The 26,939-nt window shown below is 34.8% G+C and overlaps 1 long non-coding RNA gene across 4 annotated transcripts in view; it reads left to right on the plus strand.

Annotated features, from left to right (window-relative positions):
* The window catches only part of LOC102165284, a 329,937-nt gene that overhangs the window by 136,616 nt on the left and 166,382 nt on the right, over positions 1 to 26,939 (plus strand). For 3 of the 4 annotated variants that reach the window (XR_301130.3, XR_002346118.1, XR_002346117.1), the window contains exon 3: positions 24,485 to 24,576. The exons of the other annotated variant lie outside the window; for it this stretch is intronic. This is a non-coding gene — a long non-coding RNA (uncharacterized LOC102165284). The remainder of the gene's footprint in view (positions 1 to 24,484; positions 24,577 to 26,939) is intronic. 4 annotated transcript variants of the gene reach the window in all.

Here is a 26,939-nt window from a genome sequence, read left to right on the forward strand (position 1 = left end):
TGTGTGTGTGTCTTAGTAGTAGTAATAGTAGCATAGAATAGGGGAAAAAATGGTCTTAAATCTCCTGTAGCTCCACCTGACTATGGGTATTGCAAATAACAGAAGGGGAAAAATTATAGGAAAGATTGTAAGCTAACATCAAACTTTCATTTAATAATATCCATTTAATTATATTTAAATGTAAATACCTCAAACAGGTCTACTCTTTTGATATCAAAGCCAATAATTTCAAGGGTGTTCTTCATTTGGGTAGACTCCATCACAAAACCTTATTCAACTAATAACCCAGCAGAAAGCCCAAAAAGAACTTAATTCAACATTATTTAATTGTTCTTTTAACTGATGGAGAATAATATAGACTCATTGTCCTTAATGGTTTCCTTCTTTAGAGGTCTGAATATTGTCCCCTGATTATGCATCAAATATTCCCAATAGGTAATTGCATGTTTCCATTAAATTCTCTGAAAACATACCACAAATATTTCTTGGTATACATTTTTTTTTAAAAAGAAAAACATAGCATACATTTAGTATGTAAGGTCAATTCAGGGGATTTAAATACACAAAGTTACATGTGTCAGAGAAAGAAGAGTGGTTTATGACCAAGATTTCTTTGTTCTCTTTTTTTCCCCAAAGATCTTATATTAGTGTTGCTCATTTTTATACATTCCTCAAAATGTGAAAATTCAGTAACCAGAATGCCTCTAGCCTAATCTTTGTCTTTGGCCTTAGCAATGTGTTGCGTTTTGAGAAAGGAAGACACATTAATGAGGAGTTGGGATCAAGGTTTAGCTTCATAACTATGTCCAAAGGGATACTTCACTCAACAGTGTGCAAAGATACTCAAGGGACTTTTGGGAGGAGACCTGTCCATAGATAAAGGCATATGATGGAATGTGGATGTCATATTGATGACATAACAAATAGTCTGGCTGTTCAAAAGCAGAAATTCATAATTGTGGAGCAGTGGGATATACAGGTGGAAAAGTAACTGTGGAGGGAGAAAAAATTTGAATACTGAGAATGTGAATGTGGATTTTCATTGGCAGTAGTGGGTAGTAGAGACTATGACAGAAATTTTAAGACTTTGAGGATGTAGTAATTTTGGTTTAGATTTATTGGTTGGGTATTCCTATGGCAGACAATTGAGAACCTCTGAATATGAGGAAAAGATCATCTAAATAAAAAAATATAGCTGTAGATTCAGGTAATTTGATATTGTGTAGTACAATATCAAAAGTAAAATAAAAAATGAAACAAAAGCAAAAATCCTCCATGCACTAGATGGTAAACTGGTTGCATTTGAGTTTCTCTATATTTGCTAAAGAAATAGAGGAACTTCAAGGACAAATGCCTAGTGTGTTGCCCTCAAAAAATCATAATATATGTATTGGCTTCTGTTATGCTCATAAATGAGAAAGGGAGCAGCCATTTGCAAAAATAAGATGTTATAAATATGCCACTGGTTGAAAAGGAGGAGAATAATGCAGACCTGCTGTTTGTTACAGGCCTGTGGCTAACAACATAGTTCGCCGTACTCTCTGTGTGACACTGCTTGTAAATTGATGACATTCATCTAATGGGCTCATGCAAAAGTAAATTGCTGTTTCAGGTAATGCTACATGACTAAAATGAAAAAGAATGAACTGAACTGCCCTTTACTTAGTAACATGCCACTTTTTACCCCTTTCCCATATTCTAGTGATTTCTCTGGTTGTTTTGATTTCTGGAAGCAAGAAAGTATCAGGTGGCTTTATAAACATTTAAATACTTGTAATATTGGTTCTTCATCATACTAAAGAAGCAATGAGGAGCAAGAAAGAACTAGGGAAAAGAGGGAGCAAACACCCATATATTCCACATTTCCCAACTTTAATGAGTCAATGAAGGTGTGGATATTTATTATAAAGTTTTTGGGAAATACATTTTTTTTGACATATTTCATACTTTAAAAATTAATGAAAGAATTCCAGAAATTAGGAAAAGGAGGAAATAAAATTTATTCCTAATCCTATCATCTCTATATTTTGATGTCTATAATTCTATTTTATTTTCCATGTGTGTATGTATGTTATTTATAGTGGGATCATAGGGTTTTTTTTGTTTATAATTTGACTTTTTTTGTACCACCTTAATAATTTTTTAAACTAGGTTTTTAGGGCAATTTTAAGTTCATGGCAAATTGAGTACCACCCTTACTGCAGTCCTCTGTTTAAATAATGAGGGTCTCATATTTTATACCAATTTATGCTTCCCTCAAACAATATCTTATACTCTGCTATACTCCATGTCCCATTTTCTTTTAAATAAACACAATGTATTAATCATGGTTCTCTGTTGTACAGAATTCCACCTGGAGCTGTCATTCACCCTACATCAACTGAAAATATTTGAGAGCCTTCTCTTGTGCTCTTTTCCATCCCCCAACAGTTTCATACATAATCCATGGGTAATTCTAGCATATTTTTTATGACTGAATGTGTCCCTGATCAGGAAGTAGCTATTACTGAATAATAAGTGTAATCACATCAAGGAGGGCTTTGTTGTTTCATCTGTGGAGCATGTCTATTGAAACCTGCACCTGCTCCAAATCAGGAAATGCTTTCAGGTTGTCAAATATCAACTGTCAACTATGTCCAGTGGAACTGTGCTGAAAACAGAGTTAATGCATTTCCTTGAAAAGTTATCTGAATTGGCTTGTCTGTAGTTATCCTTAATTCTTTTATGGAGAGGAAACATATGCCATATCACAGAAATAGAAAAATGAAAAAGAAGATTCATGTGAATCTTTTGCTCCTTTTCTAGTCTAAAGAACAATTATTCTTTTGGTGGGTGGCTGATTAAGGGAATAATATATATTCATCAATATATATATTCTGAGTTCTTAATCTCATTACACTGAGGCTTTTGAAATATGGGATCCTCATGGAACCTGAAATACTAAAGCCAGCCCTGGTGAGTATGGCTTAATAGCTTTCATTTGGCAATATTAGAGAACTCTTAAATCACATAATTCAAGGTTATCCCCAAAGACTAAGTTATATTTTTGTTCTACGATGAAGTTACTATTTTTCAATGTCAAAATGTAAGACATATTTCCTAGGAAAACTTGGCAAAATAACTTCTATTCTATGCAAAGAAGACTCGGAAGTTGTTTTTCAGTGTGTCTCTAAAATCCCATTTAATCAATAATTTATGGTACATTGCCTTTTAATCCCAAAACATATAGCTACTTTATGTCTTGTTCCCCTGAAATATATTAACGTTTGTTATCAGGAAAATAAGTGAGATTTAATTTTTTTTTAATGGTTGACTGTCAGATAAGTTGGTGGATGAGGTGACATTATAGGAATTTTAGGGAAAAGATCTGCTATCTGCTGTCTAGTTTTTTTTTTTTTTTTTTTTTTTTTCAGATTTGAACATATTCCACTCCCCTTTTGCCTGCTCACATCTTTCTTTATAAAAGCTGCTATTCAGAGTGATGGAGACTCTATCCAGGATACCCACAAGGGCTGAAGAGCTGAATGAGGACAGGGTTGATGATAAGCAGTCAGAAATCCTGCATAATTAAATGATGCTTTGCTGGCTTCAGCTGAGAGCATTTAAAATGATTCTAATGGGCATTAGAGGTTCTTGATGAAATCTTAGTTGGCTGTTATATTACCCTTAAAGAAAGTCTTCTGTGATGTCTGGAGAAATACCATTTCAGAGATCAGATTGAGTTGTAGCTGTGATCATTTTTGTTAGCAGTCAGTTTGAATGTCCTCTGTAGATGGCAACTTAGGGTTCTTGGATATGGTATTGCCACTTTCTCATGGCCTCAGGCATTTTTTACTTTTCTAGGCTGATTTCCTGAGTTTAAGAGATCAGACCTCAGCTTTTATGAGACTCTTACAATCAACAGTCATTTACTGGATGTTTGCAATGAACCGATCATTGTTTTAAGGCTTAGATGGCGTAAAACAAATAGACACATATTGCCTACAAATATTTCATAATATATTTATGATAAGCAAATATCAATAAAATAAACAATAACAAATTATATAAAAAGTTAGAAATGGAATTTGTTCTTACCCATGTAAACTTCAGTTGGTTACCCATTGTCTACTACCTGGCATTAATTTTTAATGGAAGAGAAATGTGGTAACCAAAAATATCAAGCATGTCTGTCTATCCATTTGCCTCATTACCTATGCGTTGAAAAATATGTTTTTCTATTCTTTTATTATAAGATTATAATACCTCTTAAATTATCTCTGATACATCTATTATGTATGAATACCTTTACTGATAAATATTACATTTTAGTGAATAATCATTATAATGAAATCTAGTGAAAATAGGAGTGTTTAGAGTATAAGGTCCCTTCATATATACAGTGGACTGTTGAACAATGGGAGGGATTTAGGGCAAAACTCCGTGAAGTAGAAAATTTGCATATAATTTACACAGTCAGCCCTCTGTATCTGTATCCACAGTTCCTCCATAAGCAACTGGGTTCTTGAGTATTCCCAGTTCTGCATCCATAGACTTAACCAACTGTGGATCATGTATTACTGTAGTGCTTACTGTTGAAAAAAAATCCGTATATAAGTGGACTTGCACAGTTCAAACCCTAGTTGTCCAAGAATTAACTGTTTATTTATTTAAGAAAACAGATATAATTATACCTACAACAAAAACATTGTTTAAAAAACATTTTATAGGGTAATTCATGCAGCATCAGTATATTATTTTATAATAGCCGCATCTTATTTCAATTAATGGTTATATTCTTTTAATTTGATATCCTTTTGATAGACACAGACTGATTCTAATTTTTAATAACATTAACAACATGTTTTCTCCTCATCTTTCAGAGTTCTAATCAAATGTTAACTTTTCAAAGGAAAATTATCTTGCCCTAAGGTAGTTAGTTCTTTTTTTTTTTTTTTTTTTTTTTTTTTTTTTTTTTTTTTTTGTCTTTTGTCTTTTTTGTTGTTGTTTTGTTGTTGTTGTTGTTGCTATTTCTTGGGCCGCTCCCGCGGCATATGGAGGTTCCCAGGCTAGGGGTTGAATCGGAGCTGTAGCCACTGGCCTACGCCACAGCCACAGCAACGCGGGATCCGAGCCGTGTCTGCGACCTACACCACAGCTCACGGCAACGCCGGATCGTTAACCCACTGAGCAAGGGCAGGGACCGAACCCGCAACCTCATGGTTCCTAGTCGGATTCGTTAACCACTGCGCCACGACGGGAACTCCTTTTTTTTTTTTTTTTTTTTTTTTTTTTTTTTTTTTTTTTTTTTTTGTTAGTTCTAAATTAATAACTCCTATAGGAACTGCAGTATTTCCTTTATAGTAGTTTTCATTCTCAAAATATGTATACTTTGTCTATGTGTTTGTATGTTTTAAAATGTCTGTGTCTGCTGCTAGAATGCAAGCTCCATAAGAGCAGGCACCACCAATCTTCAACAAACTGCCTCATATATAGTAGATGCTGCATAAATGTTTGTTGAATAAATGAATGTATCTTTGGCGCCTAGCGAAACACCTAAGACACAGTAAAGTCTCAATAAGTCATTATTGAGTAGAATAATTTATGGTTTTTCACATCTCTTTCCAATACTATATATGTAAAAAAGTTTATACCAACTTAATTAATGGAAAAAAATTACAATTTAATTTTTACTTCAATAACATTGAGGTCTATTTTCATCTTTGTTGTTATATGTTTATTATTATATTTAATTTCTTTGGTAAACTTATTCTTGTTGTTGGCCCATATTTATATTAGCATAAAGAACAATGTTTTTTCTCCATGATAGATGAAAATATGAAGGCTGATCTAGCCTGTAGCTCAGTCTACTGTGTTTTTGCTGCCCCACCTTCATAGCAACTAAGGTAGAAAAATACCCTCCCATTCATATCACTATTAGAAAAAATATGAACACTACTTCTAACAGTGCTTGATGGATTTTCAAAAGCCAGTTTCTTTAATTTCTCTTCTTGGTAGAACTCAGAGACAAGCCCCTTAACATGTCTCTGTCATAACAATTTTTGATATCTTAAATGATGCTAGTTATTGATTTGCTTGCCTGTTTATTATTTGTTATTCTCTCCCCACCAGCCTCAATAAGAAAGATTTGGGAGTTCCCGTCGTGGCGCAGTGGTTAACGAATCCGACTAGGAACCATGAGGTTGCGGGTTCGATCCCTGCCCTTGCTCAGTGGGTTAACGATCCGGCGTTGCCCTGAGCTGTGGTGTAGGTTGCAGACGCGGCTCGGATCCCGCGTTGCTGTGGCTCTGGCGTAGGCCGGTGGCTACAGCTCCGATTAGACCCCTAGCCTGGGAACCTCCATGTGCCGCGGGAGCGGCCCAAGAAATAGCAACAACAACAAAAGACAAAAAGACAAAAAAAAAAAAAAAAAAAAAAATAAGAAAGATTTGTTTTGGAGACAGGGACTCTATATTTCTTGTTCATTGATGTTTTCATTGCCAACAACAGTACCTGAAATGTGGTAGGTGCTCAATAATTATCCATTGAGTAACTGAGTGACTGGCCTGTTGAAAGAATGAACATTCCAAGTCACAGGTATCATGATCCTAAAATCATCATCATCATCATCATCATCATCATCATCATCATCTGTCTCTTCTAATACTGAGAGTTTATCCAAATCTGTGTCCCTCGGTCATCACTTTCTTTGGGATGTGTTTTCCCCTTGGATAGTTCTCAGTTTTTCAGGCAAACAGAGCCCACCCAGGTACCCGCCCCAGGAAAGCACAGGTCTGTTATGATCCTGGGAGATGTTACAGCAGAGTGGGGATGACTGTGGCCCCAGGAGGTAACCAACTGCCCACATTCTGTATCAACCACAGAGTTAAACATGGCTCCACCCAATGCCAGCTCTATAACCTTAGGTAATTTATTTAACCTCCTGATACCTGCTTTTTCTCAACTGCCTTAATGAACTTTCCCACACTGAAGTAACAAGTGTCTGCCTCCTGTAGTTAATGTGAAGGTTAATAGAGATAATATGTGTAAAACACTTAGAGCAGTGCCTGACGCATAGTAAGTGCCTGATAGATGTTACTATATTTGTCTGGGCTCCTAGCTAGAATTGTGTATCTGTCTCCCTCTCTTGAGGTTAACAAGGAATCTGCATATATAAAGGTTTGCTGAGGTAGTCAGGGTTTGTTTGCAAATTACTACCCAGGGATTTTTTTTTTTCCTAAAGCCCTTTTATGTAAAATGCTAGACAGTTTTAATTTTGATTTTTTTTTTCTACAAATGCTTGGGAATAGGTATTATCCTATTTCCTAGGAAAGTCTGAGGCATTAGAAAGGTTAAATTATTTGCTCAAGGACATAACAAATGAATGGTGCCTGGGAGATAGAAATTATATGACTTCTAGTCCACTGCCCCAGACCAGGATCATTCTATTTAGATGTTATGTTCATACTTAATATGATAGATCCAAACGACCTGGACTCATCTCACATTTCATGTGTCATAGCAGTATGCAGATGGTGAACATAAAAGGAAGGTTACAAGTCAAATGTTGTATCATGGACAGAAAGACTATAAAATTGAAACATGATCCTTTCTATTCTACTTTTATTTGAGTCTGTTCTTTCTCTTTACTCACATGAAAAAATACTATTTATTTGCTTTGTGGAGAAGGTATATCCTAGTTTGAAATTATTTCTGTCAATTGCCAAATAAAGTTATCAACTATATAAAATAAAAAAGATCATCTGGGCAACTTCAAAAACAATAAAGTATGCTATTATAAGAAGTAAATTTTTCCACTAGCAGCAATTTATAATAAAACATTAAATTTATATTTATTGCATGAAAAGATAAATTGGACCACATTTGTACCCACTACTTTATAGCCACATACTATACTAGAGGAGAAAGCTGTAATACAGAATGAAAATACACAAATAAATATTTCCTAGAGCTGTTTTAGTAACTGAGACCAGGGTAAGCTTCTTTTGTTAAAATTGCATATTGGCATTTCATGAATTGAAACCTGGAGTAGAGGCTTAGAGGAAATGGCAATGTAGGTTTTATCCAGTGCTATGGAGTAGAATTAATCAGCATTGGGGTGGAGAAAAGAGCAGACCAGGGCATCTGGCTATAGAATCAATGTAGGGCAGCTAGAAACAGACGTGAGAGGTGGCAAGGGTGATAGAGTGAGAAAGGCAGTAATTCAAACATCAAAAACAGCAGTGAGGTCCAACAGATGAACAAAGTAAATAATGGGGTGACATGGCTGACCCAGCAGAAGAGAACAGTCTGTTGCCAGCACCACTCCTGAGAGGTCTGCAGGGGCAGATCAGAGTTGCCAGGTGGAAGTTTTGCAAGCAGGGACCAGAGCGAAGGATCACTTGGGGTGAAGCTGAGGTCCCAACGTTGAGAATTAGAGTGCTCAGCCAATAACCTCAAGGGAGGGTAGATGCATTTGAGACATACTCTTTGGGTCTCTCTTTATTCTGAAAGGGGAAGGAAATACTGAAAGGGAAAAACATCAAACAGAAAAAAAAAATCAGATCCAACTTGTAATATAACATATTCCAGGCTAGTAAAGCCGTGGACCATTTCAGCTCATGTAATGATTTTTTGAGGTAAAGCACATACTGCTTCTGTTAATAAAAAGGATACCACCATGTTCTATGGCTTACTGAACATCTGTTCTGTGTCAGGCACTTCTTATTTCATGTAGCTCTTTAAAAACACTTGCTAGGAGATGTTATTATGCTCATTGTAGTGTTGGGAAAACTGAGTTCCTCGAGTATTATGTTAATCCCCCGAAGTCACCAGTGGAAGTGTCAAGATTCTAACAGGTCTCATGAACTTTCCACCTGGCTCTACTATCTGCCACTTAGGAGACTGTGTTACAGGAGCTTAAAATCTAGATGTGGTCATTAAAGCAATACAACCAATTTGAAAAAGGTGTTATTTCCTGGATAAAAGACTATTAATTTCTCTTTTTTTTCTAAGTGTGTAATCACTTCTTTTCTTGTAACTTTTTTTTTTTTTTTTTTTCAATCAGGGATGGAAATTGCTTGGTAAATTCCTTTTACTACATAGGAGGTTTCTGTCAGTTTAAGAAATTTTGTATAGCAGGTAAAATAAGACTAGATTTACACTGACAAACACAAAATAGACTTATTTGTTCAGTTAATGGAATAGTCACTGGATAGGTATGGAGCTTCAGGAATGGATTGATTCAGGGACTTTAGTCAGGTCACCAGAGCCCCAGCTCCTCCTTTCTGCACATTTCTCAGCTGTCTTCCTTTGTGCATCTGAGAGTGTCCTACTCTTATGGTTACAAAATAGGTGGAGTAGTTCCAGGCCTTAGATTCTTTATACTGAGAGGACATTAGAATTTTTTTGGACCCATCATCCCAACAGGTTATAAGGTGATCAGAAAGGCGAAGGTTATCAGAGAGCTGAATGTGGTTTTTTGATTGGCTTGGGATTGGGCAATGTGAACCATCCTCAAAGCTGGAGTGGGACCCTACTTGGCCATAAGCACTGAGAGGGGAGTATGGGTTCCTTTAGATGAAAACGAGGGTTATTTACTAAGACAGTGAATACTAGATGCTGGGGAGCAAGACAACAAACATCTCTCTGTAGGGGGTTAAGTCATAGGAAAGATAGTAAAAATCTGAACTGCAAAGTCAAGACCAGGCATTTAACTTCAGATTTTTGTGTAGACCATGGAGGCTACCAATGTTGTTATAAAGAGGATGGGGTGAATTTACTTTATATTAGTGGTGGATAGAATACTTACTCTCTTTAACATTTTTTCCTTAAGCTATAATGTAATATATGAACATGATGAATGAACTGAACAGCTTGGAGAGTTTACAATGAAGTAGAGGTCTCCTTCTCCCTTGTATCACTCTCTGTTTCCTAAATCTTTATCCATCTTCCCAAGGTAATCACTATAATAGATTTCCAGTGCAATTCCAGAAATAAAAATGAAGAAAAACCATGCCAAACTTTCAGAATAGAAAAAGAGGAAATATCTCCTAACTCATTGAACCCTCATCCCCAAAAAAACAAAAAAAGATGTAAAAGTGAATAGCTTCTATCAGAAAATTCATGTTATTCAAAACATGAACAAGTTAGAAGATAAAAATAGAATAATTCCATTAGATTAAAAAGACATCTGATAAAATTAACTCATTCAACACAAAACTTTTAGTAAATTGGAAAAGAAGACAAACTTGCTAACCTGATAATATTCTCTATAATAAAAAAGAATAATCATTAATCTCAATTTATAAGTGTAAAAATCATTATCTTTAGAGATGAGACAAAATACCCTATCATGACTTCTCATGGTAATTCTAGACAATGTAATGAGGCGATAAAAAGGAATTAGAGGAATGAGTGAAATGGAGGAAATTAAAATATCATTATTTACAGATAACAGTGTTGTTTTTATGATGACTCAAAAGATTCTACAAACAAATCATTAGAAATTATAGAAAAAATTTTCATTAAGAGGATTAGGCTAATTATATCTAATAAAAATTAGATATAAAAACTGGTTGAATATCTATATACTAGCAAAAAAGTAGTTAGAAACAATTAAAGAAAAATATTTACAATAGTATCAGAGTTTATCAAATATTCTTAAAGTAAATTTAACAAACGATGTATAAGAAATAAAAAACAAAATTACCAAAAATACTTCAAACACAAAAAGTCATAAGTAGAGAACTATCATCCTCATGGAAGTACATAATGATGTAAATTATTATTTTATAGTAGACATAACATTTCCAATTCTTTTAGAGTTAAAATCTAAATAGTTTATTGACTTAATAAGGTGATATTAAAATTTTTATGGCAAATTAAAGAACCAAAATCAGTTAGACTGTTTTTGAAAAAGAGAATTGGAACTTAACCTAATAGATACCAGGATTTACAATGGCTAATAAAAGTGAGTCAGTTAATTATTGGTACAGAAAGAGACCAATTGATCAATAGAATAAAGAACCCAGAAACAGATCTACACATCTATGGAACTTTGCAGTATTATAAATGGGGAATTTAAGATCAGTGGAGAAGTGAGAGACTGTCCAATAAATGCAGCTGAAAAAAATTACTACATATGGAAAAAGATGAATTTTGGTCTCACCTCATGTAATATATAAGAAACTTCAGAAAGATTAAGGGCTGAAGTGTCAAAATGTTAAATAGAAGTGCTACATATTTCCTACGTATACTGTAGCATATTCACACACACAAAAATATTATTTTGCAGTCAAAGCTAATAAATTAGGCTGACATACAACAATATGGATGACCCTAAGCAATCTACTATTAGAAAAAACTAAGTCCTAAAATATCTATAGCGTGATGTTCTATTTCTAAAGATAAAAACTAATAAATACATAGAGAAAATGTTTTTAGGAAAATTTTGTAGTTTTGCATTTTACATTCAGGGTTGTGCTTCATTTAAATTTTAGTAAAAAGTTTAAGTTCTGTGTTTACACTGATTTATTTATATGTGAATGTTCAATTGTTCCAGCACCATTATTTGAAGAGAATATCTTTTCTCAATCATTCTGCCTTTGCAACTTTGTCAAGAATCATTGACTATATTTAGGTGGGTCTATTTTGGGGCTATTTAATTTTGGGGGGAGGCTCTCTATTTTATTAAACTGAGCTCTTTGTTGATTCTTTCACCAATACCATACTGTCTTGATTACTGTAGCTCTATAGTAAGTCTTAAGGTCAGATAGTGTCAGCCCTCCAACATTGCTGTTCTTCAATATTGTGGTGACTATTCTGGGCCCTTTGCCTTTTCATATAAAATTCAGAATAAGTTTCTCAATACTGGCTGGAATTTTTATTGGAATTCCACTGACTGTGTAGGTCAAGTTAGAAAGAACTCTACTCTGGATAATACTGAATTTTCCTATCCTTGAACATGGACTGTCTCTTCATTTATTTAGTTCTTTGGTTTTGTTCCTAAGAATTTCTTCATGTAGACAGTGTACATTTTTGTTAGATTTACATTAGTGCTTCTAGTGAATTAGTGGTATTAATATAAATGCTATTATGTTTTAAATTTCAAATCCCAATTGTTCATTGATGTATTTAGGAAGCAACTGATTTTGTATATTAAACTCGTGCCTACAACCTTGTTATAATCCTTACTCTTTCAAATTTTCTGCATAGATAATCATGCCATCTATGAACAAAGATAGTTTTGTTTCTTCCTTTCCAATCAGCATACCTTTGTATTTCCTTTTATTCTCTTATTTCATTAGCTAGAACTTCCAGTATGAGGTTGAAAAAAAAAAAGTGTTAAGACCAGACATCCTTGCCTTGTACCTGAACTTATTGGGAGAACTTTGTTTCTCATTATTAAGAATGACATTAGCTGTAGGTTTTTCGTGTGTGTGTGAATATTCTTTATCAAATTGAGGAAGTTCCCCTCTTTCTAGTTTACTGAAAGTTTTTTTTTTTTTTTTTTTTTTTTTTACCATGAATAAGTATTGGATTTTATCAGGTGTTTTTCTGCATCTATTGATATTGTTACGTGATTTTTCTTTTTTAGCCTGTTGAGGTGCGGATTGCATTAACTAATTTTTGAACGTTACATACCTAGGATAAGTTCCACTTAGTCATAGTATAGATTTCTTTTTCTATATTGTTGGGTCTAACTTGCTAAATTTTGTTGACTATTTTTGCATCTGTTTTCATGAGAGATATTGGTCTGTAATATTTTCTTGTAATGTCTTTTCTGGTTTTGATACTTGGGTAATGCTGTCCTCTCTCTGCTTCTATTTTAGTCTACTCTCCTCTTCTTGCATGGTTTCTAAGGAGAGGTTGGATGAATTTTTTACCTTTGTTCCTCTTGGGTAAGGATTTTCTGTCCCCTCTGATTTCTTTCAGGATTCTTTCCTCATCTTTATTTTTCTGTAATTTGAAAATGATATGTCAGGGTATAGTTTTCAGGCAATTATCCTACTTGTTGTTCTCTGAGCTTTCTGGATCTGTGTTTTGGTGTCTGACATTAATTTGGGGAAAATTCTCAGTCATTATTGTTTTGAATGTTTCTTCCGTTCCTTTCTCTTTTTCTTCTTTTTCTAATATTCCCATTATGCCCATATTAAACATTTTGTAGCTTTCCCACAGTCCTTGGATATTCTCTTTGGTTTTTTTTTGTTTGTTTGTTTGTTTTAATTTTTTTTCAGTTTTTGTTCTCTTTGCTTTTCAGTTTTGGAGGTTTGTACTGAGATATCCTTAAGCTCAGAGATTCTTTCCTTAGCTGTATCCAATATACTAGTAATTGTATCAAAGGAGTTCTTGATTTAGCTATGGCATTTTTGATCTCTAGCATTCCTTTTTAGTTCCTTAGGATTTCCATCTTTCATCTTATACTGCCCATCTGTTCTTGCATGCTGCCTACTTTATCCATTAGAGTCCTTATCATATTAATTATACTGTTTTAAATTCCTGTTCTGATCATTCCAACAACTCTGCCATGTCTGGTTTTGATGCTTGCTCTGTCCTTTGAAATTGTGATTTTTGCCCTTTGTTGTATTCTGATAATATCCCAGCACATTAGGATCTGCTTAACTAGTTTCCTCTGAGGGCAGGGATAGCTTAGAAGAACAGAGTGTTCTGGTATATTTCAAAATGATCCCTCAGTACGTATACCCCGGTCTGCTATAAGCACTAGGCATCTTTCTTAGATATTTACTGGAGGAACCTGGCCAAACTCTTGGAGAAAAATCTCACAAAATTGTGGAAGCCTCCCTAGGGGAGGGCTCCTTGGGATTTTTGACATTCAAAGTTGTCTGCACTGAACCCCGGTAATGCGTCAATTGTTGTTCAGATTTTCCTACTCTGGCACTGGTTTCTGCAGCAGGCAGTTAAGAGTTGCTAGTCTCTATTCTGATGAATTGTTATTCTCTATATTTACTCATAGGTCTTCCATTCTTTGGGGTAGTGGTTTGTTCTCTGTTTTCCTTTCTCTTATGTATTGTTGCAGTGCTGTTTTAGTTTGTTCAGCTTTTTACTTATGGATAGGATGTTGTGGTAGCTTCCAAGCTCCTTATATGCAGAGCAAGAAACTGAAGTATTACTTTTTTTTTTTTTTTTTTTTTTTTTTTTTGCTTCTGTAACAATTTACAAAAAAAAAGTCATGGTTTAAAGTAACCCAGGTTTATTATTTCATGGTTCTGGAGATCGGAAGTCTGAACTGGGGCTCGCTGGGCAAAAATCAAGGTGTCAGCAGAACTGTGTTCCTTCTGGAGATTCTAGGGACATTTTCTTACCTTTAACAGCTTCTAGAGACTATCTGCATTCCTTGTCTTAGAGCCCCTTTCTCCACCTTCAAAGCCAGCAATAGCTGATTAAGTCTTTCATACATCACATCACGGACATTGACTCTCCTGCCTACTTCTACTTTTAAGGACACTGTGACCAGATAATCCTGGATAATCTCCCCATTTTTCTGTCAGTTAATTAGCAATCTCAATTCTGTCTGCCATATTAATTCCCCCTTGCTATATATTCACAGCTCTGGGAGTTAGGGGATGGGCATCTTTGGCGAGATATTATCCTGGCTACCATAGTAATCACATAACTTGTGACTCTGAAGACAGCTTTTCAGACAACCAATGATGCCTACATAGTTAGCTACTTGGAATGGTAGTGATCATACTATGTTTTCTGTTGTCTATTAATATTGACATAAAGATGGCCACTCTAGTTGTTTAGCTTTGTGTTATGAGTCATATCAGTCTTAACTTATAAAATCCACATTGTTGTTTTAATTCATCCAGTATGGTACCTTCTTAACTTTATCAAGGTCTCCAGAATATCTCAAAATAATAAATGTATTAGTGATTTTAATTATATTTACTTCCTTGGCCACATTTGTCACCTTGATCCAATTTGTCAGATGAGAAACTTCTATATATACAAGTTGCAGTACTGTATGTTCAAAGCAGAAGGAAATAGCGAAAGAAATATGAAGAATGAATATATACATATAACTGAATCACTTTGCTGTGCAGTAGAAATTAACACAACATTGTAAATCAACTATACTTCAATAAAATAAATTCTTTAAAAAAGAAAAAAGCAAATAGAGAAAATATTGCTAATATAAAACAAGTATAAAATTTAACTGACATTCAAGTAAGTAAATAGTAAAATATTTTTATAGTTTTATTTAAAATTTTGATTAAGTGGAATTTTTATTTATACTCAAGAATGTTTTTGGGGAAAATAACCATTAGAAATTACATTCTCTATTTATACATGACTGAGATATTTCTAAACATTCATCAATTATTCCTAGAGGCAAAATCAAGTACAAATACCATTTTAAATTATATAATAAAAATAAATTTAAAAATTATTAGCTTTTGCAATTTTCTATCCTGGATATTATTATTACTTGTTCTTTCAATAGCTTACCTATGTTTTCAAATAGTGGTTGCCACTGACTTAACTTTTCAATTTAATTTCATTTTAATTTTAATGAAATTACGTTATAATAATTTGCAATGACCTGTATTTAATGTAGCAAAATATATAGGCATAGCATTTTTTTTTAACTTAGCAGCTACAGATGACTGAGCCTAACTGCCACCAGCTTTTGCAAATAGGTGGGTAGCGATGACCTTTTGGAGCCCCTTCTGTTCATTTACAGAAATCCACATTGTGTATGTACATTTTAATATTGGATCTGTAAGAACTCAAAAAGCTCTAGAGAAAGGATGTTCAGAACCAAATGGAAGTGTACTTTGTTTTAATTGTCTTCCATTTAAAAACCAAATCCAGAACAGGATATTGCAGGACCTGAATGTTTATATAGCATAACCCCCATTTCTCTCATGCTCCATTATTTATGTACTATATTCTGCCATCACTGGTTAATTAACTCTCTTTGTCCTTGGTATCCAGGCGAGTGTTACTACCAGTCACATTTAACTGGTAGACAACTTGAGAACCAAATGCCTGAACACGCTCTGCATACAGATTCTGTTGAATGTCACTAAAGGGAGAACAGGATGTAAGACAGAGCTTCCCCAGTGAGATAAGAGATGTAAGGAAATGTTTTAACCAGTGTTTTGAACCCAGTTTGTTGAATTTAATTGAATGAGCCTGGATTAGAAAAGCAAATATTCTAAGGTCTGTGGAGGATACAAAGATAAATATGATGCAGTCTGTCTCTCAGTTTAAAATCAAGAGGAGCAGGTGGATTTGTAACTAAGTATAATGTAGTAAAAATGTTACACTAGAGGGAAGGGAAGAAGAGATTAATATCAGTTTTGATTTCATCTTTGAGGTAGGTTTTGAATTTTGTGGTTTTTTTAAACAACCTTTTCGTTTTGAAATAATTACAGACTCATGAGAAGTTGCAAAAGTAGCATGAAAAGACTCCATGTTCTCATTGTCCAGCTTCCCCCAATGGAACCATCTTATATAATTAATACATTAATGAAAAGTAGGAAATTGACATTGATATAATACGTAAGTAGACTCCAGACTTGATCCAGTAGTCTTTTAATTTACAGAAGCAGAGGAGGGAGAGAGAAAGGCATTTTAGTTGAGGAAGTAATATTTACTTGAGGATAGGTCATGAAAGAATTTGGATTATTCAAGGAATCTGCTGATAGGGATTTTTAAAACAAATAGGCCAACCCTCCACTTTATAAATGAACAAATGAAGCCCAGAGATAGTAGACAACTTGCTTATTTCATTTTCTTTTCTTGGTTAGTGACTGCATTTAGGCATATTTAAAGACCATACACATATATGTTGGTCTCCAGGATCTTAGTCCAGGTATAGTCCTCTCCAAACTATGCTTCTTTTAATTGAATAAACACATGATTTTTCTTTTAGAACCTCTTTCAGATTCCACTTTAGGCCTATATTTTTTTTTCCTTTGAGTCCCTAGAGCCTAGCACAGTGTCTGGCACACAATAGATGCTCAGTAAATATTTATGGAATAAATGAATGTGCAGATTTTATTATTTTTTTTTAGCCCCTAGAAACTTGAGGAGATTCAGATCAGCAGAAGATAAAAAAGGATAAATCACTTCCATAATTAGCCCACTACAATGGAAACTCATTACTAAAGTCGATTTGCAATTGGGCAAAATGACAGCTGCATGAAGAAAGTTGGGCAAAGAAACACATTTTCTTTGAATTATGGTGAATTAAAACTGAACGTAGGTAATTACCCCTATTGCAGCTATGCTGTGCAGTAAATATGTAAATAAAAGGTGTGAGCATCCAACATGCAGAACAGTATATTCCCCTAGTCTGCATTTTGAACACATACATCAGACATCCCTTCATAGGGATCATTATAGCTTTTAGTTTAATTCCAAGCTTAAAAATAGAGTCATCACAAAAATGCTGATTTCTTTATCAAACAGCGTTTAGGATAGCTTGTTGCCAAATTAAGTTGCACACAGCACTTGTTAACTTAATTAGCAAACTAATGGCTCAACCTCAGCCTGACAAAATGCATGTTGCCTTGGATAGAAATCGCAATGAAACTATAGCTACTTCAAAAAAAGCACAATCTTGCAGATATTTATTTCCCCTTTTGGGCTAGAGAAATACCTGATTGCCTGGGAAGATTTCCCACTTCCTATGGAAGTCCAAATAGCACTACCAAGAGTCAGCACCTTACAGGACTGTGAAACATGATTTTTTCAAAGGCTGCATGCAAGAGAACTTCCCAAGAGGTTAATGGATATACTTGTGCTTCCATTAATAGCACAGAAAGCAAACTAATTAATTAGAGGACACACTGAATGAACTCCATTTATCAACAAATGGCCCAAGTGATAAACAAATTATTTCAGAGTTTATTGAAAGCAGGAACCAAAAAGGCAATTGCAAAGGATTCAGTCTGGTGTGTTTGTGACTATGCCGGATTAGCAGTGAGGCTTCTCACTGGAAATAAACGTGGAAATTCATGTGATAGAGGGTCTGTGTAGATTGATTCACCAATAGATCTTAAATTGTGTATGGTTATCTCTCTTCTTTAGAATCTGTTGATGCCCCTCTAACTCATATGTAACTTGGTGGAACTAGTCCTGTTTCTGGTTCTTGGAAAACAAAGGCTCAGGTTTGATATATTTATGCAAAATGGACCTAGGCTTATTCCTGATGTTATTTTGGCATCTCAAAATGCAGAATTTTATGCCTTCAGGCTTTGAGTGAAAATAGGTCACTTTGAGTCAATTATGAGAGACAGAGACAGAGAGAGGAGAGATCTAGAAGCAATTAAGACCACTGTAATTGATTATATATTGAGAATATGTAATTGGTGGGGCTTAGAGATTAACCTAATGTGGTTGTTAATTTCTATAATGATTCCACATGTATATAAACATACATATATATATATATATATATATATGCATGTACACACATGTAGGTATACACATATATGTGTGTGTTTAAAATTTTCCCTATCATTCCTTTACTTTTCGGCATGTCTCCTAGGTCTCTGGTATATAAAAGAAAAGCATTAGTACATAAGATTCAATGAGTTTTCATGACAGGTCACTTGTTCCCATTTTCTCTCTTATTTTCTTTGTCCCAGCCTCCTTTCTCTTATAACCCATCATGTCACTGCATTTTGCCAGGGCTTTAGAAGCCCACATTGATTCTTCCCTCACAAACACACAAAAATGCTGACCTGGCTGCAGTATATTTTGTGCCACTAAACACTTTGGAGAAGGCCTCGTAAAAGGAGAGGAACTCTACTGTAAGTGGCTCACCCAATTTAATATCCAGGATTTGTGTGAGAATATCCATCTATCTGTGAAAGTCGTCTGCTTGTCTTGGAAGTTACATTAGCTGCTATCAAACCTAAGAAAAATTTCCCTAATAATTTGGAGAATTGTTTTATGGTGCTTACTTATGGAGATAAACATATTGATTTGGGTTATGTATTATAACTGGAAAAAAATGAGATGAGTTGGTTCCCATATAAAGAAGACACAAATCTCTTGCATCCTCCACTTCCTATTTCATGGCATTTTTCTGTCCATCTTGATATAACAAACATTTCAGGTCATCTTCATCTGATATGATGATTCAATTAGAATGTGATAGGGACCATGTCATTTTCTTTGTATCAACTGAGTACCTCCTAGGTACCTGGCATTCTAGAACATGGTGATAGTTTTGCTAAACAAATTAAAAAATCTCATTCCCTGCATATCTTGGAAATGGAATTTTTTTTTTGGTCTTTTTTTTTTTTTTATCTTTTCTATGGCCACACCTGGGGCCTATGGAGGTTCCCAGGCTAGGGGTCTAATCAGAACTATAGCCACCGGCCTACACCAGAGCCATAGCAACATGGGATCTGAACCGTACATGCAACCTACACCACAGCTCAGGGCAATGCCGGATCCTTCCTTAGCCCACTGATCGAAGCCAGGGATTGAACCTGCAACCTCATGGTTCCTAGTTGGATTCATTAACCACTGAGCCATGATGGAAACTCCCATATCTTGGAAATGGAATTTGATAATATACCTTCTTTAAGTCAGCTTTATTAATTGAAACAGAGTAAAGCATGTAGTTCTGGGGATGGGAACTAAACAAGCCTTCTTTGGCCATGGATATGGGGCCAAACGGAAATGTCCCATGTCATAGCAACATACGATTTAGCTTGTGCCTTATTTTGAGGAATAATTCTAATTTGTATTCAGCATGCCTCATGGCGCCACTGAAATTGTTTATATAAACATTAGGGAGGTCACATTGTATTGTGAAAATGACTGTAGTTTGAGGGTCAGTGGATTAGGGTCCTATAAGTCTGTCATATTTTTTTTTTAATTTATTTTTTGTAAGATTTTAATTTTTTCTATTATAGTTGATTTACAGTGTTATGTCAGTTTCTACTGTTCAGCAAAGTTACCCAGTCGTATATATATGACTCACATTATCCTCCACCATGTTCCATTACAAGTGACTAGATATAGTTCTCTGTGCTATACAGCAGGATCTGTATAAGGACCTTATTGCTTATCCACTCCAAATGCAATAATTTGCATCTACAAACCCCAATCTCCCAGTCCATCCCACTCCCTCCCCCTCAGCAACCATAAGCCTGTTCTCCAAGTCCATGAGTTTGTTTCTTTTCTTTATATAGATTCATTTGTGCCATTTATTAGATTCCAGATATAAGTGATATCATACGGTATTTGTCTTCTCTTTCTGACTTACTTCACTTAGTATGAGAGTCTCTAGTTCCATCCATGTTGCTGCAAATGGCATTATTTTGTTCTTTTTTAATGGCAGAGTAGTATTCCTTTGTGTTTATATATCACATCTTCTTCTTTATTTTATTTTTTTGATTTTTTTATTTCCCCAATGCATTATTTTTTTTTCTACCATACAGCATGGTGACCCAGTTACACATACATGTATACATTATTTTTTTCCTCACATTATCATGCTCCATCATAAGTGACTAGACATAGTTCCCAGGGATACACATCAGGAACTCATTGCTAATCCATTCCATAGGCAATAGTCTGCATCTATTAACCCTAAGCTCCCAATCCATTCCACTCCCACTCCCTCTTCGTCCTCCCTCTTGGACACAAGTCTATTCTCCAAGTCCCTGATTTTCTGTCCTGTGGAAAGGTTCATTTGTGCCTTATATTAGATTCCAGATATAAGTGATATCATATGGTATTTGTCTTTCACTTTCTGACTTACTTCACTCAGTATGAGAGTCTCTAGTTCCATCCATGTTGCTGCAAATAGCATTATTTTGTTCTTTTCTATGACTGAGTAGTATTCCATTGTGTATATATACCTTCTTCCTAATCCAATCATCTGTCGATGGAAATCTGTGTTGTTTCCATGTCTTGGCTATTCTGAACAGTGCTGCAGTGAACCCTTATACTGGTCAGAATGGCCACCATTAACAAGTCAACAAATAAAAAATGCTGGAGAGGGTGTGGAGAAAAGGGTACTCTCCTTCACTGTTGGTGGGAATGTAAATTGGTACAACCACTATGGAAAACAGTATGGCTTTAACTCAGAAAACTAAATATAGAACTACCATATGACCCAGCTAACCTACTCCTGGGTATATATCCAGACAAAACTTTCCTTGAAAAAGATACATGCACCCCTGTCATGCTTTAGTTCTGTGATTTTGACAAAGGTTCTTAACTCTTTTCCTTTCAATGTCTTCATAATTCTGGAAAGAAAGGCTTTGTATCTTCTTAAAGCATATTTTCTCATTCATTGTTTGGATCTTCATTTTGATTATAACCTTAATTGGCATGTGGTTTGTGGTGTGAACAATACAGAAAAGTGAAGGAGATTATCAGCACAAAATCCAGTGTACATGCCCTTTTGTTTCCTACATGGGTACCAGTTTATTTCTAAAGAGAGTAATCACAGATTTGTTTACAGCACAGCTTCTTAGGACTCATGTGCAACACTTTAAGTTTTGAACTGTCAAAAAAAAGTCTCCTAAGCTGGACAGTCTCAGCTAACCAAGGCCAAAATCATCATTCTTTCCTCCAAAAGAACTAATCTGAGCCCCAAGTGTATGTGTGTGTGTGTATATATATATTTTTTTGTCTTTTTGTCTTTTTTTAGGGCCTCACCCACGGCATATGGAAGTTCCAAGGCTAGGGGTCCAATCAGAGCTGTGGCTGCTGGCCTGTGCCACAGCCACAGCAATGTGGGTTCTGAGCCATGTCTGCAACCTACACCACAGTTCACGGCAACCCCAGATCCTCAACCCACTGAGCAAGGCCAGGGACTGAACCTGCGTCCTCATGGATGCCAGTTGGGTTTGCTAACTGCTGAGCTATGACAGGAACTCCCCCAAGTATATTTTGAACTGAAATCATCTGAATTTTCACCCTTCAACATCGGCATCTTATTCTGATTAAACTATAAAGAAACTGTATTTGATCAGAAGCATGTTGTGCCTTTTATAAGCCAGAATTATGTACAGACATACCTTGGAAATATTTCAGGTTCAGTTTCAGACCACTGAAAAAAAGCAAATATTCCATCAAAATGAGTCATGCAAATGTTTTGGTTTCTCAGTGCACTTAAAAATTATATTTATGCTATATGTTAGTCCATTAAGTGTGCAATAGTTTTATCTCTAAAAACAATGTGCAGACCTTAATTAAAAAATACTTCATTGCTAAAATTTGCTAACCATAATCTGAGCCTTTAGGAAACTGTGATCTTCTTGTAATAGTAACAACAAAGATCAGTGATCACAGAACACCATAAAAATATAACGATAATGAAAAGTTTAAAGGTCTAATCATTTATGATGGAGCATGATAACGTGAGAAAATAGAATGCATACATGTATGTGTAACTCGGTCACCATGCTGTAGAGTAGAAAAAATTGTATTGAGGAAATAATTAAAAAGAAAAAGTTAAAATACTAAGAGAATACAAAAATGCAACAGAGACATGAATGCTATTAGAAAAATGGAACTGACAGACTGGCTCAACTCAGGGTTGCCACAAACCTTCAGTTTGTAAAAAACACAATTATGTGTATAGTGTAATAAAGCAAAGCACAATAAAATGAGGAATGGCGGTATTCTTTAAAATGATAATTTCATATAAACATTAGGGATTTACCATTTAAATCATTATCTGATTTTTTTTGACCTTTGGGAGTGTTCTTTTTTAAAATTTTTTATTAGTTTATTTACATAGTTCTATCAGTTTATGCTGTACAGCAAAGTGAGCAAGTCATACACCTGTACACACTCTCTCATGTTATCTTTCATCATGTTCCATCATCATTGGACATAGTTATCTGTGCTGTACAGCAGGACCTCATTGTCTATCCATTCTAAATGTAACAGTTTGTGTCTGTTGTGTCCATCCCACTCCCTCCACCTCAGCAACCACAATTCTTCTGTCCATGTCTGTGAGTCTATTTCTGTTGTGTAGGTAGGTTATAGGATCATCTGTGCTATATTTTAGATTTCACATATAAGTGAAATCATATGGTATATGTCTTTCTCTTTATGACTTAGTATGAGAATCTAGTTCCATCCATGTTGCTATAAATTGGCATTATGTTGTATTTTTTTATGGCTATTCCATTGTGTATATGTATCACATTTTCTTAATCCATTCATCTGTTGATGGACATTTAGGTTTTCTCCATGCTTTGCTATTGTGAATAGTGATGCAATGAACATGGGATTGCATGTATCTTTTTGAGTGAAAGTTTTTTTCTGCGTATATGCCCAGGAGTGGGATTGCCAGGTTATATGGTAGTTCTGTATTTAGTTTTCTGAGGAACTCCCACATTGTTTTCTAGAGTGGTTGTACCAATTTACATTCCCACCAACAGTGTAGAAGGATTCCCTTTTCTACATGCCCTCTCCAACATTTGTTATTTGTAGTCTTATCAGTGATAGCCATTCTGACCAATGTGAGGTGGTACCTCATTGTAGTTTTGATTTGCATCTTTCTAATAATTAGTGATGTCGAGCATTTTTTCATGTGCCTCTTGGCCATCTTATGTCTCCTTTGGAAAAATGTCTATTTAGGTCTTCTGCCCATTTTTCTGTTGGGTTGTTTGTTTCTTTGCTATTGATGTCTATGAGTTTTTAACCTCACAGTCACATTTCAATGCTCTGCTTCATCTTACTGGAGCTGGTACTTTGCAAACTGCATTTCTGCTTGGCAGTTATCTTCTTGTAAGATTCTGCCAATCAGGGTGTTAGAGGGAGACTGCAAAGCTGGAAGAAGATGAAGGGCTTGTTCCTTTTTGCTTCCTGCTTTTTTAAGAATATATTTTATTGAGATATAATTGACATATTGTGTAAGTTTTAGTATATAGTAAACTGATTTGATGCACTTATATGTTGCAATATGATTACCTCTATAGGTTTTGCTAACACCTATCACATCACATTGTTATCATTTCTTTTCAGTGGTGGGAACAATTAATATCTAGTCTCTTAGCAGTTTTGAAGTTTAAGTTATAGTATTGTTATCTTAATCACTATGCTGTGCATTAGAACTCCAGACCTTATTTATCTACTAGCTGCAAGTCTATACCCTTAAACATCTCCCCAACCCCCAGTCTTCCTTCTTTATCCCACCAGTAGCAGTGCTCTGGAGAAGCAGCAATTAACTGAATTTGTGTAACACTTGCAAAACCAGCCACCCAACGTCCCTTCCTGAACTGTTTAGTTTTCAGCTCCCTGGAGCCCCTCTTCAAGATACGTTCTCAGTGTGGGTGTAAAGCTGCTTCCTGCAAATGCTACCTACATTCTATTTCAGTGTTTTTGTTTTGCCTGTTCAGTTAATATAGGTAATAATTCTTTATACTGACTTAATTCTGTATATTAAAACATCTCTGTTAAAAGAGATATTATGATTTCTGTCTCTTGGCTGGATTGTGACTGACACAGACCCTTTCATCATTAATCTCAGTGTATCCATTCCTAGGTCCCTTCTTGAAGCCAGCCCTAGAAAATACTCTGTCCTGTTTCTCTGACCTCACAAGAAAGAGGCCTAAGTGATTGCTTTAATGGGTTTTGGTAAGTACCTTGTGAATACATGTAATGAGTCTCAGTTCTTCAATAAAAGGTCACACTTTCCTTACCATCAAGGCCCTGAAGCCACTCATATCTCTAAAGGAAAACACTCAATGTTGATAGCATTTCCTCACATTTTGTCTTTAGTCATCTTTTGCACAACCTCATTAAATCATAGGACTTGGAAGGAAAATTGAGAAATAATTTAGTTAATTTGCTTGCTTCAGGCAAGAACAAATCTTGATACTTGTGTAATTTTGTTTTTCCATCAGAGCTAGACAATGGACATTCATAAAATGAGTAGATGAAAGAATTTCACAATCTAGGCATTATAGATTATAATGACTTGATAAGAAATTTCTTATCTGGATGGATGATTCCCCCCCAATTATACTCCTTTCTAAATTACCTAACATGAATACTATTTCCTTGAATCAACACACGTCTTTTGTTTATATCAAATGTTCACATATCTTAAAAGATATGAAATAAAATCACATAAAATTTATATTAAAATCTCCAAATTATTATGTAAAATAGAGCATTTAAATTTTGCTTGGCATCTTATAATGTTCCTAGGTATCTGTACTCATAAATTTTATTGTTATTTGTAAACAAGTCAACATAAGGACACTAAAAGCTAGATGTACAAAGTATAAAAGATGAATTCTCCTTTAATAGATTACATCTTGCTGTCAAGCACACATTCACGTGATTGTCAGAAACCACTTAATCTTTTAAATGAAAACATCTTAGTCTCTTCTGCTTTAATAGTCTTTTGTGGGTCATAACTCAGAAGGTAGCTCATTTCTCTAAGTATCTCCCTTGCCTCTCTTCCTTCCCAACACGTTTCCTTGGTGCTGAGAGAATCTAATAAAACCTCTGGTTGTGTGTCTGGTCTTCACACTATCCTTTGGTCCAGATGCTGTTCCTTCTGGTTGCTAGCCATTGTATTTGGTCCTCCTTGTATTCACTGTTATGTGGCCCACTTTACTCAGTGCTTTTCCTGCCTTGTTTTCACTGAAGTGAACTGGCCTAAACTTTGGTATATTGTTTGGCAAATGATGCAAGTTATAGTTTTAAACCTTAAAGAGAATATAGTTCTTTGATAAGACTTCCTTCTGTATCTTTTCTCTGTTACCAATCTCTGAGACCATGTTATCTGCTTCCCATCTCAATCCTTAATCCTATGATTAGTCTGTGAGTTGTATTCCCAGATCTAAGGTATAATTCAGGAATCTCTGGTATTGGATTTCTAACTATGCCGTAAATTCTAGAGTTTTTTGGTTTAGTATAAGGACTCTTCATTGGAGACAGAAGTCTTATGCGTAAGTCTTTAGCAAAAAGATGTTGAGCTACACCTTGCCACAGGTGTCCTATGGGCCTTGCTGATGTCATTGCCTCTTATTGTGAGGTTCCCAAATATGATGAGTTTTAATCTTATTCAGGCCTCTTGCTGTTCACTAGTTTTTCAGAAATTCCATACTCTCCTTGGTTCTGGAAATTCATTGCCAGTAGAATGCAATTTATCTTGCTTGCATACCCCCTAAAATAATTCTGAAAGTCTATTCACTACTCAAATGTTTTTAGTTTTATTTCATCATAAATTCAAATAGCTGCAAAGGATATAAGTTTAGTATGTTGTAAATATTAACATTTAAAAATAGAACTGCTGCATCACTTTAAAAATGTATCTAATATCACATTCATAATAATTTGATATCATCATCCATTTTAAAAATATTGAACAAATTCTTTTTTAAAAGTAACAAATTCTTTATCAATCCTTTACCACTGTAGTTTATACTTGTATTTGACTTTCCCTTTAGAATTTGTTCCTATATATTTTAATGTTTTTAATTATTTCTCTGTGGTAGATTGCAAAAATGGTACTAATGCTTCACCCACCCTTTGCCATATAACTTTCAGCTGATCCAGATGAATAAACAAATATATGCTTATTTCTGTATGATATTGAGGTTTCCTGTTGCTTTATATACAGCATTACTGTAGTAAAATTTAACTTATTCATTCTACCATTCTTTTCTATGAAATAAAATTAATGTTTTCGTTTCTATCTCATAAGCTTCAAAAGATGAAAAATGCGTTTCTTCATGTTTATCAAGTCCATTATCAGTACGTAGTTAATCTAAAGAATCCAAATATATTACAAAATTTAGGTAAATTTTTGTCTAAAAGCCATTTTATAATAATAAAGGAAGATTTTCCAATAATTTTAAGAATTTATGATTATTATGCATTATTGAATGATATGTCTAATAACCAATTCTATTCATTTTTCAAAAGTATTTGCAAGTGTTCAGAAATCTTCCTACACACAAGATTATACACTTTATGGAAATGAC

Source organism: Sus scrofa, chromosome 1, assembly GCF_000003025.6.
Source record: "Sus scrofa isolate TJ Tabasco breed Duroc chromosome 1, Sscrofa11.1, whole genome shotgun sequence".
Classification (NCBI taxonomy): Eukaryota; Metazoa; Chordata; class Mammalia; order Artiodactyla; family Suidae; genus Sus; species Sus scrofa.